The sequence below is a fragment of the Dasypus novemcinctus genome, chromosome 15 (genome assembly GCF_030445035.2).
Source record: "Dasypus novemcinctus isolate mDasNov1 chromosome 15, mDasNov1.1.hap2, whole genome shotgun sequence".
NCBI classification, from domain to species: Eukaryota; Metazoa; Chordata; class Mammalia; order Cingulata; family Dasypodidae; genus Dasypus; species Dasypus novemcinctus.
Genome location: NC_080687.1, coordinates 93,582,630 through 93,595,861, shown reverse-complemented (window position 1 = coordinate 93,595,861; position 13,232 = coordinate 93,582,630). Strand labels below are relative to the sequence as shown.

The 13,232-nt window shown below is 41.9% G+C and overlaps 1 protein-coding gene across 4 annotated transcripts in view; it reads right to left on the bottom strand.

Annotated features, from left to right (window-relative positions):
• LRCH1 (leucine rich repeats and calponin homology domain containing 1) overlaps positions 1 to 13,232 on the bottom strand; it is a 212,148-nt gene that overhangs the window by 155,239 nt on the left and 43,677 nt on the right. Inside the window, exon 1 of one of the 4 annotated variants that reach the window (XM_071208279.1) lies at positions 7,031 to 7,066. The exons of the other annotated variants lie outside the window; for them this stretch is intronic. The gene's annotated coding sequence lies outside the window, so the exon portion shown is untranslated. Of the gene's footprint in view, positions 1 to 7,030; positions 7,067 to 13,232 lie in introns of those variants that run through there. 4 annotated transcript variants of the gene reach the window in all.

Below are 13,232 nucleotides of genomic sequence, written 5' to 3'. Positions count from 1 at the left end.
TCATCCAATCCTCACCACACCCCTACGAGTTTTAAAAAAAAAACACCCCTCCTTATCTGTTTAATCTCACCGGAAGATAGGCTCCACAAAATTAGGTAACTTGCTGAAGGCCGCAGAGGAGGAATTCAGACTATCAGAAACCCATGCCTTTAATCACGAGTGGATTCTCTGTCCCAGATTAAATGACTCATGTTCTGCGTGGCAATTGTGACACTACCACTAGCACTGGAGGTGGAGGCCCGAACTGCTCCTGGAAACCCACTTGCTCCCCTTTGCCCTCAGTTCCATACAATGAAGCCAGGTCACCTCCAAATACTCTCCATGTCCAAAACTCCAAGCTCCCTTTAATCTGCACCCAAAATTCCCCAGGGTCAGCTACACATGGACTCTTTCTGACACCCGTGACGTTTAGAGAGATTAAGGAGCTCGCTTTCTCAAGACCACGCAGCTAGCACAGACTCCTCTCCTGATCTTCCGAATCCACTCCTGGACAGTCATCGAGAAACGGTAGCTGGACCCACCACGCTGATTCAAGACGATGTGGCCCGGCTGTAGACACGAAAGCATAAAAGCACCCAGGCGACAAACCCTGCTCTCACCCACTACCCATTAATTCTTAGGTTTGCAAAATGAGCTCTTTCCTTCCAGTAAAAAACAAAATTGGCTGAAAACTCAGTAGCTGGACTGCCTGAGAGGCAGCATGGTGAAGAATCCGGCTTCCAAAGAGAGCCCTGGCCCTCGTCCCTGCTGCTGGGGGGATAACCTCTACATTCCCGGAATTCCCCAGGGGGTGGGGAGGGCTGGGCCACACCAGAGTCCAACGCTGGGATCAGGGAACAGGGCTTGGAACCACTCATCAGCCAGACGCGGGGCGGGAGCTGCCGGAGCCTGAGTTCTACCGCCTGGACACGGCCCCATCCGTCACCTGCTAATGAAACCCTCACCTACCACAACGGGCCTCGGGCTCCGTGGACGTCCCGGACCCCCAGCCCTCGCCCTCAGCGTCTCTCCTTGGGGCTCTTTCTTATTCGGAACCTTTCTGCTATAATAAAACTGAAATCTAAGCCCAGTGCCTTCTGCGTTCTGTAAGGGGTTCTAGTGGATTACAGAGCCTGAGGGGCTTGTGGGAAACCCTGAGTTTGTAACCAGTTTGGTCAGAAGTGCAGGTGGTCTGGGAATCCCCAGGTTGGTGGCTGGTGGCTGAAGGGCGGGCAGGCGTGGGCCCTTACCTGTGAACTCGCCCTAACCCCAGGTAAGTGGAGCCAGAAGTCCACGGCACTGCCTTATGCAGGCCTCAGTGCCCCGGTGGGAGACCCGCCAATCCACTGCCGACCCTCAAAAAGCAACCTCGTCTTATACCATCTTCACGGGGTAGGAAAAACGACACAAAACAAGGCTGGACTGGGCAGGAATTAGGGAGCCGGCCACCTAAACAGTGCATGGAATCCAATTAGCCTTACTAATCTGCGACTTAATTCATTTAGGATTTTATGAGACTTCAGATGGCGCCAAGTCCCACATGGATTTGAAAGGATTTGATAAGAAAATTTAGAGAGAAGGAGACACTGAGCCAACCTTAGAGAACAAGCCATTTAACACTTTATTTTTATTTTATTTTTTAGGAGGTACCAGGGATTGAGCGCAGGACCTCATACATGGGAAGCAGGTGCTCAACCACTGGACTACATCCACTCCCCAGTGAGAGCTGTTTTTTTCATCTGTTCCTTTTGTTTTTAGGGGTACCGGCGATTGAACCCAGGACCTTGTACATGGGAAGCAGGTGTTCAACCACTTAAGCTACATCCACTCCCCTGTTTAACCCTTTTGAAAGCATCTTTCCCTATAATAAATGCGATCATCACTAATCGTTCTCCCTTAATCAAATTGTGCAATCTTGCTTTTTTCTTAATTTAGGGAATCTTTTCACCCCACATGCTGTAGGCTTAAGGTTTTACCTACAGGCGGTCGACACCCCCCAACAATTTACCCCTAGGACCATTCTGTACCATCTTACATCTCTTCCCGTAAGTGTCTGCTTTCTGTAGGGAGAAAGAAAAACCCCTGGAAGAAAGGAGAAGAGGAAGAACAAGACTCAACCAGATCTGTGCTGTGAGGAATCAAAAGATGAACAAGTGGTGTAAGGAATCAAACCTAACAAGATGCATCTGCCATGCTGGTGATACTTTGCTGTCCTAGGCGAGGACCAGCCTGTGGGAACAAGCAAATGCCCTGAAGGCTGAAGGTGGGCTGCAGGAAAGTTTCTGGGTCTTCCTTCAAGAACACGGCCCCAAGTCTAAAGCTGTTTCTCCAGAACATGCGACCTGCTCTGCCCGAGCCCCACCTCCCAAGGAGCAGCTGCCTGTGCTAGCACAGGCCATACACCAGCACAGGTGACAAACCAGCACAGGTGACACAGGTGCTGATTGACTCCTGAGGCAAGAGGCCATCAATCATAACGCAGAAAAGCTGGCCCCCGTGGCTGAAGAACGCGAGCCACCAAGTTCCACGGGGCCAGCATGCAGTGGTTTTCCAAAGGTAAATGAAATATTCTGCTGGTCACAGAATCAATTCAGCAACCAGCACATTATTTAAATGTGATAGAAAACAGAAACATATATCCTTTGTGAGAACTGAACAAACATTCTTTGCAACAAATACTTTAGGTTCAGCTCTGTGTGTGTAAAACTGGTAAGGATATAAGACATTTCTTACAGGTCATGGTTTAAAAAGCTTGGACAAGACTGTGCTGGGTTCAGTAGTAAACTCAATTTTGGGTAATAGCAAAAGGGAGTGTCAACAGGGACCAGGACCCAAGTAAAAGCAAACAAAAGTGAATAAAAATAAATGCTTCCTTTGAAGGGCTTACCACACAGTCCGCAAACTTGATCCCCAACTCTTATTCTTGGCTTGAAATAATCCAACTATCTGAGAAAAATACGATGGCAAAACACCTGAAAGATTTCAAATGCAGGTGTTGGGAAGGCACATACCAAAAAAACAAATAACATCAAGTTTTGAAAGACAGGAAGCCACATTCCCAAACCTGAAAGAAATTATGAGAAGAAAAATATTTATGGTACTACATTAAAAAGTCTGGGAAGATAGACTAGGATCTTTATTTTAAAAGGCCTGACTGATTTACCTAACTTATCTTTTGAATCTACTCATTCCTTATTTTAAATATTTAAATTGAATATTTTTTTATTATTTTTTAAAATAGAGTTAAGAAAGAAGGGCTTATACATTTAAATGTTTCCAATCACCTCGTGTATCTCCATTACAAAGTACAGATTAACTGACTTGGATTTCACTGATTCATTTATGAAAAATTAATTGAGCACCCACTGTGTGGCAACCACAGTTCTAAGGTAATATAAGACAAATTTGTTCTGATTTATTTTTTATTTTTTTGCAGATAGAGTAGGTATTTTTGTTTGTTATTTTACAGATAAAGAAATACATTTACTCCACAATTATTGTCTGAGTATCTTCTAAATTCATTCTATTGTGCTCAACATAACAGAAGATAAAATAACATAATTTGTAAAGGGAAATTGTTTTTTGATAAGATATAAAAAGACAAAGCCAAATACAAAAAATGTACAATATGATTCAAAAGATGACAAAAGCTACTTATGATGAACTAACTATTCTGAAGGATTCAGGGATACTTCTTAAAGCAGGTGCCATCTAGAACTATATGCCTGGAAGGCGGCTTAGAATTTGTAGAATCGTAAAGAATGTTAACTCTTTGGCTTACAACTGCAAACTCACATAACCTTAAAATGTAACCGAATTTGGCATTGATCTAGTTCTGATTTATTTTTAACCTATATAATAGAGAGCCTAGAAATGTGGAAGAAGTATTTCTAAAGTAAAACTATCACAGATGCCCAAAATTTCCTATCAGGCTGGTCTAACAGTTCTTTGGCACATTAATTTATTTCAAAATATCACGCTCAGCTGAGCCCTGGGGTTTTGAACAATGTAGCATGTGTTACAGTGGCTCTGCAAGCAGAGAACTGTGCGGTCTCGCGGAAGCTCAAGGCCAGGTTTCGCAGCAGCAAGCCCTTCCTTCCCTTACAGAGAAGCCCATCACGGAAGTTCTGACTCTTTAATTCATTGTCTAAACCAAACAGGCTCAGTAAACCATTTCCTCAAAACACAGAACAGGGTTGTTTTATTTTTGTCCTTTTTAAAAAAGGATTATTAACTGGTAAAACTCCAGAAAGAAAAAGTTTGAGGGAGTGTAGAAAGATGGATGATGTTTGGCCTGGGATTTTTGTCATTGGATTTCTTTTTTTTAAGCCTGTAAAAGTTCATCCTGAAATCTGATTTTTTTCCCCCTGGAGCCTGTAGAATATCACCCCTTCAGATGCACAAGTTTCTACAAATCTGCCACAGTCTCTTTGCCCCTGGACAAGCGGGTTCCTATTTTTAGACTGATTCTTGACTGAACTGGGGCACCCCCGCCGCCTCTGGCGGTGGAATCCACCCCCGGGCTGCTCAGCAGAGGCCATTTTTACAAACACGGAAGGAGTGTGGCTTCTTGAAGCTGTGGAGGAGAGAGTACAAGGCATGACGGTTTGCTTAAAAAATGCCTCAGAAACTGTGGCGTCTTAAACTCGGTTGTCAGTTTACTAGAATTGCTGTTCTGAACTGATAAAGACATCCACATCCAATTTTGTAGGGACAACTATAAAATAATACCAAGGACTATTTCCCCCAAAGGTTCTCAGAAACCTGGTAGCGTGGTTCATGTTCCAGCTATGCTCTTACAAATTTAGGGGAAACTGAGATGGAAGAATAATTTTGATATATTAGTAGACTGGGGAACTTCCCCAGACCTAAACTTATTTTTTATTTTTATTCAGGCCTATTCAGGGCTTAAAAGGTCATTTGAAAATTCAAGTGTTCTGAGCTACCTACACTGTCTGCTGCAGCAGTGGACATGCGCCCTCGCTCCCCCAAATCCAGCAGGCTCCCCCACTGGGCAAACTGTCCATGGCTACGGACCCTGCGGCTGGACCAGCACCAGCTCTCACCTTCTGCCACAACATCAGTGTGACGTGGATCCAATCGCCAGCCGCTGGCCTACCCACGCCAGGCTTTCCCACGGTCTGGTCTCCAGAAGGAACTTCCTCAAAACCATTCCCTTTGTCTATTCATGTCCTTTAAAGTCTCATCTGAATGTAACTTCAAGTCAGAATTCACTCACATTCTTCCACACTGTAACAAAGATAGCTCTGTCCCAAGATCTCTGCTTCATTTCCATAAACATGCTTACCCTCACACTCAAGATTTTAAAAATGCCCAGTTTTTTCCTACTTGCTTTTTATGGTATCGGCGACTGTTTTACATTGTAAATATTAAAGCACATGGCTGACACAATGCAAGCATGTTCATTAAGATCACAGTATTTTAGGTCTAGAGGGGAAGTTCACAATTCACTAGCCCAACACTCTCTGTTCATAAAAATTATAAACACTCAAGATGTTTTTCCAGGGAGGGAATCATTTGTTATTGTGTCTCAACAACCTTCCGTACCACACGTCCAATTCTCAGCTCTACCTTCTCTACTGGCATAGACTAAAACAGGAAGGAGTTCTCTAAAACTTCTGCTTTTAAAAAATCTGAAAAGCTGGTTACTTTTTTCTAAAGTCATTTTGACATCCCAACTGAAAAAGGTCTTAAACAATAAAGTTATGACTTCCCATGTATAATTTTAAAGACATGTTTGCCCATTCTTATAATTACTCTTCTACCTTTAACATCCATTTCTTACCTACACTATTCAAAGAAAAAACAATACTGCACAGTGCTTTGGATTTCATTTGGTTGATGTGACCCTGTGCCTGCCTCCAGCACAAGTGCGCATCTGAGTCAGCTCTCATGTGCCTGAGGCCTTTCCTGTTCTTTGTGTTTCTACCAGTGAATTCCTGCCAGGTGCACACGCACCAGAAACGTAGAATTATGACACGGGAACTCAGGCTGAGTCACAGCCGGAATCATCTTCTTTTGAATCCACAATTGAAAACAAACAAGGGATCAGTTCAATGAAAAACCGTAGCAATTATAAATATATATGCACCTAACAGCAGAACTCCGAAATAAATTATTGGCAGATCTGAAGGGATAAACAGATCTTTCTACATTAATAGTAAGAGACTTCAATACACCACTTTTAGTAATAGACAGGACATCTAGATAGAAGATCAATAAGGAAACAGAGGAAGCAGACTTGGCCCAGGGGATAGGACGTCCGTCTACCACATGGGAGGTCCGCGGTTCAAACCCCGGGCCTCCTTGACCCGTGTGGAGCTGGCCCATGCACAGTGCTGATGCGCACAAGGAGTGCCCTGCCACGCAGGAGTGTCCCCCGCGTAGGGGAGCCCCACGCACAAGGAGTACGCCCCCTAAGGAGAGCCACCCAGCGCAAAAGAAAGTGCAGCCTGCCCAGGAATGGCGCCACACACACGGAGAGCTACACAACAAGATGAAGCAACAAACAGATTCCCGATGCCGCTGATAAGGATAGAAGCAGTCACAGAAGAACACACAGCGAATGGATACAGAGAGCAGACAACTGGGGGGAGAGGGGGACAAGGGGAGAGAAATAAATTTAAAAAAAATTTTTTAATCTAAAAAAAAATTTGCTTTAAAAATAAAAATAAGGAAACAGAAGACTTGAATGATACTCTAAACCAATGACACCCAAAAGACATAGACAATACTTCACCCAACAGCAGATTACACATTCTTCTCGAGTGCACGGGGATCATTCTCCAGGACACAGGCAGTTTGGTCACAAAACAAGTCTCAATAAATTCAAAAATACTGAACTCACACAACATATATTCTCTAACCACAATGGAATGAAGTCAGAAATTAGAGGGACAACTGGAAAATTCACAAATACATGAATTTAACCAACATGCTCTTAAACACAAATGGTCAAAGAGGAAATCAAAGAGAAATAAGAAGAAAACTGGGAAACAGATATGGCTCAAAAGACTGAGCTTCCACCTACCACACAGGAGGTCCCAGGTTCCTGATGCCTCCTAAAGAAGACAAGCAAGACAGCAAGCTGATGCAACAAGATGACACGAGACAACAAAGCAGGGAGTGCAGGTGGCTCAAGTGATCAGGCACCTCCCTCCCACATGGGAGAGTCAGGTTCGGTGTCTGGTACCTAAAAGGAAGACGAGCACACAATGGCCAAAGCAAGTGCAAGCAACAAGGTGGTGGGGAAAAATAAATAAGTTAAATTAATCTTTAAAAAAAAAAAAAGAAAATATCTGAGGCAAATGAAGAGAAAAACACAACATACCAAAACTTACGGGATGGGACAAAGTCATGAAAACAACAACCTGCAGAATGGGAGAAAAGATTTGGAAATCATATATCCAATAAGTCTTTATTATTCAGAATATATAAAGAAATCCTATGATTCAACAACAAAAAGACAAACAACCCATTGAAAAAATGGGCAAAAGACTTGGATATTTATTTCTCCAATGAAGATACACAAATGGCCAAAAAGTACATGAAAAGATGCTCAACATCATTAACCAATGGGAAAATGCAAATCAAAACCACAATGAGGTATCATTTCATACACACTAGAATGGCTACTATTAAAAAAATAAATAACAAGCCTTGGAAAGAATGTAGAGAAATAGGAACACTTGTCCATTGTTGGTGGGAATGTAAAATGGTGCAGGTATGGAAGACAGTTTGGTGGTTCCTTGGAAAGTTAAGTATAAAACTACCATATGACCTGGCAATCCCACTTCTAGGTACATACCCAAAAGAATGAAAGCACAGGATTCGAACAATTATTTGCACGCTAATGTTCATAGAGACATTATTCACAATTGTCAAAAGATGGAAGCAAAGTATCCATCCATTGATGAATGGATAAACAAAATGCAGTGAATATATACATGAAATATTACTCAGCCATAAAAAAGGAATGAAGTTCTGATACTTTCAACAGCATGGATGAACCTTGAAGACATTGGGTTGAGTAAAATAAACCAGACACGTAGGGACAAATACTCTGTGATCTAACTGATATAAAATAATTAGAATAAGCAAATTCAAAGAGTCAGAAACTAGAATACAGGTTAGCAGGGGATGGTGTGAGGATAAGGAATGAGGAGTTAATGCTTAATTGGTATAGAATTTCCATTTGGGGAGATAGGTAAGTTTTGGCAATTGAAGGTATGATGGTAGCACAACATTGTGAATGTAATTAACAGCACTGAATTATATATTTGAATGTGGTTAAGAGGAGAACTTTTACCTTGTATACATGCTACTAGAAAAAAATATTTTAAATAATCAAACTTAGGCTTTTACATCACAGAAAGTGAGCCTTCCTGTAAATAGTGGACTATACAGTTTGTACTATAATTATTATTACTAACAGTATATTTAGGAGGTACCAGGGATTGAACCTGGAACCTTGTACATGGAAAGCGGGTGCTCTATCACTGAGCTAGACCTGATTGCCTATTATTTTTTAAATGTGCTTTCATAGTGTAACACATGTACCACATTAATACAAGGTATTAATAATAGGGGGGAAGACAGAAACTGGAGTTTATGCATGATTTTTCTATAAACCTACAACTTCTCTTTAAAAAAAAAAAACCCAAACACAGGACTTTACAGCACAAACAGTAAAACCTAATGTATGCTATGAACTATAGCATATAGCACAATTATATCTTTTCTTTTTTAAATTTTTTTAAATTTTTCAATTTTTTATTCTTTATCTCTTTGTTCTTTTTTGTTTTAGTTTTTTATTCTTTTTAAGTAGTATAATTATAATAACATTCTTTCATAAATTGAAACAAAGATACCATATTAATGCAAAGTCTTAATAACAGGAAAATGTGTGTGATGCAGGGTATAAAAGGAACTCTGTTTTCTACATGACTTTTCTGTAAACCTACAACTACTGTAATATTTTTTTTAAAAACACAAGACATATAAAATTCCATTTTAAACAAACAGTGGGTGGAAGACTAAAGTGCAGATGCTGCGTTGGCACCAGCTGGACAGGCTCAAGGGGAACAGACGTCAGGGATCGAGCTAGGACAGGAACCAAGGTTAGCCTAGACCCATCCCAAGTCCTCACGAAAATGCTGACATCAACATAAAGTTGGACCACAGCTAGTTTCCAATGTTTTGAGTTTGAAAATGGAAAGCAACAACCTGGAGAAGAGTCCAAAAATGATACTGAGATGCAAAGCCAATCTGTCACACCAGTGGAAGGAAGTCAGCGTATTACAACCTTAGGGCAGCTTTAAATCAGCGTCAGCAAGAAAGCAACGCTCTCTTCTCACAGCTGGCCCTGAGCTTTCTTTGCGTTCCCCTGAGAAAGAAAATATGTGACCTGCTATTATGTTCATCCAAGCCTGCCATAAAGGAATACAGTACTGACGGGGCAGGGGGCGATGAGACAACAGCAGTGCAAAATTAAACCTAAAATGAGCAGGGGAGAAGCCAACCTAGGAATGAGCTTCTTGAAGTCGGTAATGAAAGACTCTCTGAAAACCAGAGTAAGGTGGGATAAAACCCAGAGTCCAAAAAGCTAAAGGTGTGATACTGAAAACAATGTGTGACAAAATCTACCTGTGAAGCTTTATCTAATAAACATAAAATAATGGGGCTTTGCTAAGTTCCACTCTTATTATCTGATCTTACTGCAGTCTTATCATTTCAGAGATAGATATGTGTTTTATATTTAGAAGGAGTAACTATGCACCCAGAAGGACTGGCGATTTTCTTCTTTCTCTTGCAGCCAGGTAATTTGGTGATTTTATTTACCAGAACTAAATGAAATGGTTGCCTATGAAGACCTGCCTCCTGCCCCTGAAGAGGCAACTGGGTTTGCTGCAGTCCCCCAGGGATTGTAAATTGGAGTTTTTATTTCTCCAGGGAGATGAAACTCATTTATTTTGCAAGGATCCATTCACTGAATTTTTCTTTGACTCAGTAGCACTCCCACAATCTCTATTATTTTAGTGACTTTTGTGTTGTTGCTGTTTTGAGGAACCTAGAACCTTTTTTGTGGGAAGCTGGTGTTCAACCACCGGCCACATCAGCTTCCCTGAGCTGGTGTTTTGTTTGTTTTTCTTGTTGTTCATTTTTGTTTTTTCAGGAGGCACTAGGAACTGAACCCGGGACTCCCATGTGGAAGAAGGTGCTCAACTACTTGAGCCACATCTGCTCCCAAAGTAGTGACTTTCTTAAATATATCGTCAGCAAAAAGAAATTTACTATAGCCTACATTTACTTTCCTTAATTGATAAAGATTCAATTTCCACTTTTTCCCTGAAATCAGAAGGAAATTCAGTGCCAAACAGTAAAAATCTATTAATAGATGAGAAATGAACAAAAGATAATGGATTTCTGGATTTACTTTCTGATGGACACTTGCTGGGGTTTAAATCCTGACCCTACTGGCTGTGTGATCTGAGGCAAGTTACTTAACCAGTCTGTGCCTCAGTGAAGATAATACTAGTCAGTACCTCACAGGATGGGTGTGAGAATGAAATGAGCTAACATACACAAAGCACTTAAAACTGTTCCTGGGAAGCAGATGTGGCTCAACTGATAGAGCGTCTGTCTACCATATGGAGGGTCCAGGGTTCAATCCCCAGGGCCTCCTGACCAGTGTGGTAAGCTGGCCCACGCACAGGAGTGCCCTGCCACACAGAGGCGCCCCGCATAGGGGAGCCCCACGCATAAGGAGTGCATCTCGCAAGGAGAGCCTACCCGCATCAAAAAAGCTCAGCCTGCCCAGGAGTGGCACCACATGTAAGGAGAGTTGACGCAGCAAGATGACACAACAAAAAAGAGATACAGATTCCCAGTCCGCCGGATAATGCAAGCAGACGCAGAAGAACACATAGTGAATGGACACAGAGAGCAGAAAACTGGAGGGGGGGGTGGGGAAGAGGAGAGAAATAAATTTTTTTTTTAAATCTTAAAAAAAAACAAAACTGTTCCTGCCACATGGTAAAATGCTACCTAAGGTTTAGCTGTTGTTAATTACATAACCATGATCTCAAATCCTGCATCACCTCAATTATAATATTTAATCTAAAGCGCTACCTTTAAAATTTACCAGATCAAAATTAAAATTAGCTATCAATTATAACAAATGTTCCACGATGATGCAACATGTCAGTGGTGGGGTGCTGTATGGGAATTTTATGCATGTTTGTTCTGTAAACTCACCATTTCTTGAACCAAAAAAAATTAAAATGCGCTTTTGTGGGAACACAGTAAAAACATGTAACAAAAATCCAATGTCTATTTTGCATCACTATTTATGGGCCATCCTCACCAAAACTACCACAATGGGCCAAGAGGAAATCAGAAGAAATGAGTTTTAAATTCAGTAGATATGTAATTGAAGACTCTTTTAAAAAATAAAAAAAAGTGGAAAAAAATAAAAATTTAAAAATTTAAAATTTAAAATAAAAATAAAGTCAGGAGAGCAGGAGAAGCTGACAGAGCTGGGTAGTGACATAAGGATCCACAAGGGGAAAACCCCAACATTCTCCCTGGACTGGATCGGTCACCATCTCAGGGCCTCCCCATCCACAAACAGACAACGTCCACATTGTGGTTCAGGCAGAGCGGCCGGGACTGGCCGGGGACACGGCAAAGGCACAGGCTCGGCCGCTGGGTCATGAGGCAGCCACCAGCCCTTCGGCCCAACCCACTGAGCAAATGAACGATGGACGACAACTCAGACTCCTTAGTTTGCCATGCGCGGCCATCTGGGATCTGACCCTGTCCTACCTTTTTTGACACTTTATGCTCCCAGTGGTCCTGATAATGCCAACCACCTGCCCTGCGGACCTCACTTTAGAATCGGATTGGGGAAGAGGAACGACAAAATCGAATGTGAGGGAGCACATGGAACTCAGTGGTTGAGTGCCTGCTTTGTACATACAAAGTTCAATCCCCAGGACACCCCAAAAAATAAATTAATAAAAAAAGAATAATCAAATTAGTGGTGTATACTAATTAAAAGGGCAGAAAAGGCAAAATGCCACTTGTAGCATACTTGCTAAGTGCTTAACCCGCTTTACCAATGTAATCTCATTTTATAGACAGTCAGCACAAATTAACGTGGCCTTAGGTATCCTGGGTGTTAGTCTGCTCACAATGATGCTTTACCAAAGTCACTTTGGTTTCTCCCAGCTCTGAAATTCAACGATTCTCTCTGCTGGCCTTTTCATTTCTGCATCTGTATTCTCCACCATGACCTAAACAGCTTCCAAGCCTGGGGGTATGCAGATTTATGTAGTCCACTCAGTTTTTAGAAGGACCCAAAAACACTCCCAAGGAAAAATAAACAGGTTTTTTTCAGGTCTTGCTGAAAAATATTTAAAAATACGTTAATAAACTTCCATAGTGAATAATAAGTACTGAACATTGCCTAATATTTTTTGGGGACTTGAAGCCTGAACTCCTTTAGGGTTCTGAGAATAAATACAGAATCAGGAATTCAGAAGAGGATGACATAACTTTCAGTTTGAAGGGAAACAGGGAGGGCCATGTTAGGAAACAGGCTGGGTTTCAAAAGACCACGAGGGTTTGAGCTGGTAGAGACGGGGTAAACGGGGAGACAGGGAATGCAGGGCAATGAGTGGGTTTTAGAAAGAAAAATCCCACAAACTTAAGAGAGCCATAAATCCAAAAATGTGGTCAGCAAGTCAGGTGGTTCGCATTTTCAGAACCAATGGGAGCATGAGATGTTGAAAAACGTAGGACAGGGCCAGATCACAAAGGGTCTCGCATGACAAACTAAGGAGTCTAAGTTTTAGCCCATAAGCCATGGGAAATCACTAAATGTTCTTCAACCCAAAGAACAGAGATTGAGAAGAGGAATGACATAATTGAATCGATGGTTTTTAATGATGAAACTGGCAAAGCAAAGTACCACTTGTAGCATACTTGCTAAATGTGTAACCTGTTTTACCAATGTAACTTTATTTTCCAGATGAGTCAGCACCAACTCCAACCTTCTATCATGACTGCCCTCGAGAACCAGGGCAGGCCTTGCCCCATGTGTGGCACTTAGTAAGTGCTCAGTAAATGTTAGTTCTCTCGTCTCTTGCCCATGCCTATTCTGGGTGGAAAGGGGAAATTCAGAAGCTAATGAGATGGAAAGATGCAGTGGTAATATCACCGGGGCATCG